Genomic DNA, 7,961 nt, shown 5'->3' on the forward strand with positions numbered 1-7,961 from the left:
TCATGGGTACAGGTGTTTACATTGTGCCTTGCTCAATACCCTCAAAACTGGGCTCCCAGCAAGAAGGCCAGGGCCCAGGTGCAGTGTGAGGGGGGCAGCGCTGCTAGCTCTCACACATATGGACCCCTTGGAGAGAAGGCGGAGGCAGGCAACACCCCCACCCCCAGCCCCACCCCTGAAGATTTATTCTTTCATTTGGCATTTCAGCCTTCCCCACGGGGAGGCTGGGGCCAGCCTGACTCACTGTGTAAACCTTTGCAACACCGGGCCCCAGCCAAGCTCCCCTCCCTCACAGGCAGGCCCACCCTTATTCTTCCCCACCTGTTCCTCTAACTGAGCTTCAAATCAGCAGAAAGTGACAATGTCCCCGTGCACACTGTTCCCACGCCCATTAGGCACCCAGGTGCAGATTATATACATTAATTCTCAAAGGAAGGCTTCCCACAACACCCTACTCCAAAGAGCTCAGGGACTCTCCTGCAAAAACAGTGCCATGGGAGCATGGCCTTTTCTCTTTTTTTCTCCTCTCTGTAGGAAAAAGAGGAAAGAAGATAGGAATTGACACTTGGGCTCCTATTGTAGTGCAGAGGCTGTGCTAGATGCATCGCCCATCATCTGCTATCATCAGGAGTATTTCCTGCCTGATATTAGCTCAAGTCCTTGGGGTAAGGCCCCATACTTGTCTTGCGACAGCAGGTTTGGAATCTCAGGGCATACACTATACACAGATAATAAGAGATGGGCAAAGTCCAGCCCAAGGGTTTGAGAGAGTATCAGAATCTCCTGACAGGTTGTTAAAACACTCCCTACCCGCAGAGTTTCTGATTCAGTAGCACTGAGCTGGGAGCTGGGGTGGGGCCTGAGAATTTTGATTCTAACAAGTTCCTAGTTGGGCTGATGCTGCTGGTCTGGGGACCACACTTTGAGAACCACTGATCTAGTTCTACAGCCCATTGGTTACACTTTTGCTGGCTGTTATTGCATGTTTCACTCATCAGAACAGTATTCCCACCCCTAGATCAGATTATACTCTTTCTGAGTTCTTTTGAGGTCACTAAGGAAAAATGTGACCATCTTGCTAATTCCATGTTGTTTCTTTATTCATTCAAAAGATAATAATCATTATAGTAAACACTCCTGTCGTGCTTACTAAGTGCCACTGTTTTAGAGCTTTGCATGTATTAGCGCTTTTAATCCTCATAATAATCCTGGGGTATCTGTAATTATCCCCGTTTTACAAATGAAGCAACAGAGACACAGAGATGTTAAGGTTACACAGCTAATCAGAGGTGGAGCAGGAATTCAAACTAGACAGTCTAGTTGAAGAGTCTGTGTTCCTAACCAGTCCTTGACTCATTGAGTTCTGAGTTAGGCACTAATGGGTGAGGTAGGAGAAATACAAAAGTGAGTCAGTCACAGGCTTGCCTTGTATTAACAATTGGAATGTCATAGGATAGTACAAGACAGAAATATGTACCCAGTGCTGAGGGCCTAAGGCAGAATGAATAACTCAGCCTGGGAAAGTCTAAGGAGGCACCAATGAAAAGCAGGCGTTTGAACAGGGCTTGTAAATGCAAAGAGTTTTGAGCTGTAGAAGAAGCCAAAAGCCATTCTCCAGCAGTAGCCAAAACTGTCTGTGCAAAGGCACTGTGTGTGAACTTGAGCACAGCGAGTCCAGGGGACTGTGAGGAGCCCCGGGCTCAAGGAGGAAGGGGATTGGCATGAAGGGGAAGCTGCTGCAAAGGCAGGCTAGAGCCATGTTGTTAGTGACCTTGAATGGTGTGTTCAAGGAGTTTGGACTTTGGTAACCAAGGGGAAGCCATTTAAGGTTTTTGAGCAAGTCAAGGACATAATCAGATGAAATTATGAAAGATAACTCCAGGTTTTAGCCTTTAAGTCAGCATGGGCTACATTCCAGACACATCAAGAGCTCATCTTCCCCAGCTTCCATGGTCATTCACATTTCCCTGGGTAAAATCACCCTCTGTCCCTAGCACTTTCTGTCTACCTAGACGACATCCCTTTATTGCCTGTTTCCCACTTTGGGGCTTTTTCTAGTTGAGCTTTCCAAATCTTCTCAAGGCTTTTTAACCTGTATCAACCTAATTCTGACTTTGTCACTCATAGTCTTTGGGTCCTGTTCTCCATGACCCCAAGATATCTGTTGCCATAATGTTGTGTAGCCTTTTAAAAGCCCATGCTAAGGTTGGCCAAGGCTTGTTGCTTTGGCAGTAAGGGTGGACTTGGATACGTGCATAATTTGAGGATTATAGGGATTACAGCCCTCCCTCCTACCCATGGCCGCCATGGAAATTGATGGGTCTCCCAGAGTTGGTAATGGACCTCTGGGACCCCTCTGCAGTGCTTACCTGTACAGTCCAGCTCTTGCCATCTGATCAGAAATGCTGATGGAAAGTAATGCTAGAAACACCGTCCTTCAACCTCCATTTCCTCACCTGTGAAATGGCAATGATGATTCCTTCCTTACTCATTTATTCAACAGAGTTATCGTGATCTTAAAATCAAATCTGACTTTGAAAGCATGCTGTAACCTGTGAAGCACCAGACAGATATGAGATAGAAGGAGGGTCTGTAAGGCTGGTTGCTTCAGACAGAAACAGAATTGAGCCATCTGTCAATTCACTTCAAGCAAAACCCCAAGATACCATGCAGTGGGAAGCCAACCCATGTCCAACCCTGTAACTGTACCAATGAGTCCCTAGGCACCTTTTAACTGTTTTTTGAACTGTAGGGTCTTCCATCGCTGGCTGTCAGGTTTTCTTAGGCACTCTCTTAGGAAAGCTGCCTTTTTTATATCCTTTTTCCAGCCTGACCTCTGCCCCCCAGGGTCTCAGATTGTAGCTCCTGTCCTCCGCTAGGACTATGGATGACCTTTCCAGGTTTCCAGCTTATTCCCCAGGAGAGCAATGATGACTGGTGTGAGGACAGCTGGCCCCTGGCCTCCGTCTCAGGCTTCCCAGCAGAGAACAGAACCAAGAAAGAGAACACAGTCCTCACCAGACTGCCTTGATTTTTAAGGGATACAAGCAAAGTTTGGGCTTCTTTGCCCTAATAGGATCTTTCAGAGGTCACTTTACATCTTCCTCTGCCTTCAGGCCGGGTGCCTCTATTCCTTCCTATTTGGATGCTGGAGCCTTTGTGTCCCTGTTCAGAGGACATGCCAGCCCTGGAAGGATACAATGAGGGAGGAAGGAGGTACATGCCCTAAGAAGGAATAGCTCTTGCCTAGCGACTGGCTGCAACCCACACTGGAATCCACATCTCACTGTTGGATGCTCAGCTGGGACAAGTGGAGCTGGTTGGAATGTGGGAAGACCTACACTTTGTCCTTCGCTTGTCACATCCCTGTTGTCCCCCACCCCTTAGCCTTCTTTCCCATCCTCCCTCAGTCTGGTTTCCAAGTCCTCTCCAAGTAGAAGGTGTCCAGGTGTTCCAGTTCACTCATCATACACCTTCTCTTCCCAAAGATTTCTGCAGGATCAGATGGTCTGCTCACTGTTGGAGGGCCGGCGAACATGCTGTTGAGTTCCGTCTTCTAAGGGGTACAGAGCTCCCACAGGGCTGCTGGAGTGCCAAGTTCTAACCACAGCTGGCTTCCAGCTGTCCCAGCTCCCCCAAAGATAGCAGTTGGCCAGACCTGGCAAGAGAGTTCCCAGCACCAAGGAGGTATCAGACCAGCAGGGGCCAAATCCAATTTCCCTTGCATCCCAGAGACGTTGAGGGAGGCCAGGAAACACCAGCTCATTTCCTTGGGGGATTTCTCCTGTGCCCACCTCTGCTGTCTGGCATGTTGTCAACGTTGTAGTAGTGAACTTGAGGGTATAAAGGTGGGAAGGATCTGAGGAGGAGAGGAGGTCTAAGGGCTCATACAGAACAGCGGGCGTATAACAGGGGTTGAGTCCTGGTGGAACCTGAAAGTGGAGGAACTTGAGTAGGAATGCCGGTGATCCCTGTGGGCCGGCATACTAACCAGCCTAACAGGGGACTTGGGAAGCCCTCTCACTTCCCGCCCTGATGGCCTTCCTGCCATCCTCCCTGCCTGCATTTCGTCCTCTTCCCCTCCCCTCCACTCCAGCCCATCTCCTCCATATGGTCTCCACATCTGTCTGATGACCATCCAGAGAGTTTGACAATGCCTCCTTCCCTCCCTCCGCAGCCCGTGCCTCCTCCCACCCCCACCCGCCGAGCCTCCTTATGACTCTGCCTTCTGCGTTCCTCCCTGCCTCCCCCAGGTGCCTCTGCAGGAATAGCACAAGCACACAGGCTCTCCGGTGAGTTCTCGCTGCTCTGCCCACCCGTGCCCCACGCACAACTGTGGGTGGCCAAGCCTTATCAACTCTCCTCTTTCCCGTATTCAGAAGCCCCTCACTGAAAGGAGCTGAGGGCAGTCGGTGGGGCAGAGCCCCTGCATTACCAGCCAAGTCCTAGACACACTGCAGAAACCAATCACATCATGACTCAGAGTCTCTGGCAAATGCCCTTCTCAGAGGGGACTTGGCATAAGGAAGAAGACCCACATATTCCACTAACTTCTCTTCTTTCCAAGGAGCTATGCCATCAGGCCCCTAATTCTGTGTTTGGTGTATGTGCTTCTCTGTGTGGCGGGGAGGGGCTTGGGGGACACTGCATCTTGGCATCCTGGTGCCCGGGTAGCATTTCCCAGGCAGGGCAGAAGTAATGAAAGTCAAGCAGACTGCAGCAGCAGATGTCGCTGAGGCTCTTTTTCCTGGCTCGATGCTGCCCATCCCTCTGCAGGTCAAGCTGGTAATGAGAGGATTAATTTTAGTCCCCTCCATCTCAGCCCCAATGTGGCTGGCTAATGCTGGTTCAGCTCGTAACATTTTCATTGGCAAATCCTCCACCCGCCCTTGAGACAGCCTCCGTGTACACACTTCTCCCCAGAACTGCATCTGCCCAGAACAGGAGGCTTGGCCCTAAACCTTCAGCAGACATGACAGCTCAGTAGCAAGGGACCTATCCTTTGGCCCTTTGCAGACAGATTAGAGTGAAAAGAGCACGGGCTGGACCACATGTGAATCTGCTCTGATCACGTGCTAGCTGTATGATCTGGAGAACTTCACTTAGATTCTCTGAGCTTTGATTTTCTCAGTTCTTAATGAACATGATACCATGGGACTCACAGGGCTGTTGCAAGGATTAAATAAGGTAATATGTTCACATGTAGTAAGTGCTCAGCAAATGCTAGATAAGTCTGAAATCTAAAAGGGGCTCACAGTGCAGGGAAATAGAACCATAGATTTTTTAAGAGTCCTGCAAAACGCTCACTCATCTAACATCCTCGGTGTGGTAGTAGCGGTGGCAGAAATACTAGCAAACACAAATGATGTGTCCTGTGCCAGCTCATGCCCTGCACCAACCCATTTCGTAAATTAGGAAATTTTGGCTCATAGAGGTTAACTGCCCTCCCCATAGAGGTTAAGTAACCTGCTCTGGTTAATGGTAAAGCCGGGAGACCACCTAAGGAGACTGGCTCTAGACTTTGCTCCAAACCCCTAACCAACACTGCCTTCCAGATGTGCTGGTGAGGCAGCTCCCCTGCAGAGAGAGCAGCAACTCACTCAGTCACCTAGCTGTTAGTCTTGAGGCCTGTGCTCTTTCCATGACATTGGGCTGATTAGCCATATTCTTTAGGAGGTTCTGGAGGGACACTTCTGCGGCCAGCCAACTCCAGAATAATGCAGTTGTCCCTTTCTCTGCTGCTTGAAAGTATCCCCTGAACACAAAAGCAGCTTTGTGTAAGCTCCTAGGGGACTCCCAGGTAAGGCCAGAGCACTCCCAGGCCTCCCTTCTGTGAGGATGGACAGTGGGCTCAGTACTGTCCAAGGACACAGGAGATCAGCTCCCTCTGCCCTTCAGGATCTTGTAGAAAGAGAAGGCAGCTTCCCTGGGACAGTTGCCACCCAAGAACTCAGAGTGCAGCTCCCCAGTGGTGAGATAAGTGTCAGGGCTCTCATGTGCTCGGCTCAGCCTGCCCAGAGCTGAGATCAGAACCTTGTGCACCCCAGCTGTCATCTGCAGATGTGGGCAGCATGTGGGTGTGAGGCAGAGGCAGGGGAGATGGAAGAAGGGAGCAGCAAAAAGTTGGAGGTACTTAGGAGTTGTTTTTAAGGCAGTGTCAAAGCAGAGAGCTAGAAATAAAGGGAAGAACAGAACACACTGCTTCACCCAGGCATCCCTGGCCTTTCATAGTACGTTCTCACCTACGTTTCAACTTATACTTCCACAGCGAAGGTGTTAACTCTGCATGTGAACATAGGCCCAAAACGGTGGTGTTCACATCAGTCTACAAACGTAATGTGCAGCTCTCCCTCAGAGCCACTGCTCATGATGCTAATTGCTAATATTTATTGAGCACCTCCTGTGTGCCAGGTACTATGCTAAGTGCTTCACATGCAATTTTTTATTTAATTCTCACCCTATAATTCTATTAGGTAGGAGCTATTACTATCATCATTTAATAGCTAAAGACATCAAAGTTGAGAAAGTAGGTTAGGTGACTTAGGCAAGTTTCTTAAACCCCCAGTGCCTCAGTTTTCTCACCTCTAAAATGGGGAATTAACTCATAATTTTATTTTGAGGATTAAATTTATTTTGAGAATTAAGTGATAGGGTACATATAAAACATTTAAAATAGTATCTGGCCATAGTAAGCATTCAGTAAAAGTTAGCTGTTATTATCATTACCTCATTGCTGTTTTCTCGCACTGAAAGTGCCCCAGCCCTCCCCCAGCATGCTCAAATCCTACTAGTCCTATAGATTCAAGCAGTGGCAATGCTAACACATGGTCAGTCCCCATACCACACCACCACCACCACCACCACCACTGTTCTTTGACATCGACAACTTGCCAAGTTTTATCAAGCGCTAAGCCAATTTACTTACATTTAATTGGTGTCCACTTGTTCCATCTTGCAATCAGATCGCAGCCCATCATGACATGGTACCACCCATAACCGACCCCCTGAGAACACCTCCTCCTCCAGGAAGTCTTCTTTCCTCAGCCCCCACTGACATCTCTGAATTTCTGGCACAATCATCCTCTGTATCAAGCATTCACTCACTGGCATTATTCCTTATTATTTTTCTTTCCCTGCCTTGTCCTCTCCATTAGATGGTGGGATTCTTGAGAGCAAGGAATTATATTTTATTTATCTTTTATACTGCCAGAATATTTATCACTCAGGAGGAGCTTAAAAAACTTATCTGTTGGTGGATCAACCAATAATAGTGAATCGTTCATTGAAAACAGTATCGATAATAGAGTAAAAGGCAGTTTTCACCAGTACTTATCCCTATTTCAAAGGCCAAAATAATTTGGGGATTATGGAACGATACCATGAAATCTATTGGCCTTTGACCATAGTAGGTTCGTTCCACTTTTGTATGCGCGGTCAAACTAGCCCCTTTATGAGCATGTCTACAGACAGCTCTTGCCTACTAGCCAGCCCCGTGCCCCCCAGCTGGCAGGCCTCCAACGCCACAGGGCCTCCTGCTCCACAGCCACTGTTGGTGGCTATGTCTCTCCTGGCTGCGGTTCAGATCCACCTGCCCCTGCTTCCCCTCAGCCTGTCAATCACCAGTCTCTCGAGGTGGTCCCCAAGGCCCATCCCAGTTCTCCCCAGCCTCCGGTCACAAATGACTGCTTCGAGGCAGGCTGGTCTTTGTTTAATGCTCCTTTCATTTGACTTTGGGCTAAAGAGGAAGATAAATGACACTCTGTCTCTTTAAGGTAAAAAAGAGGCATTAAAAAAAGACCTATTTTTTGCCTTTTAAGAGAAAAAAATTCTCCAAGTTATTAGGGGAAAGAAAATCATTTGACTTAAGCAGCCTCTGGCAGTCTGGTGATGCTCAGAACAATATACCTGTCAGCATCTATCAGGTTTGGAAAACAAAGCCATCTGCATATGAGGAAATGAAG

The sequence above is a fragment of the Galeopterus variegatus genome, unplaced genomic scaffold, assembly GCF_000696425.1.
Source record: "Galeopterus variegatus unplaced genomic scaffold, G_variegatus-3.0.2 Scaffold1479, whole genome shotgun sequence".
Taxonomy (NCBI): Eukaryota; Metazoa; Chordata; class Mammalia; order Dermoptera; family Cynocephalidae; genus Galeopterus; species Galeopterus variegatus.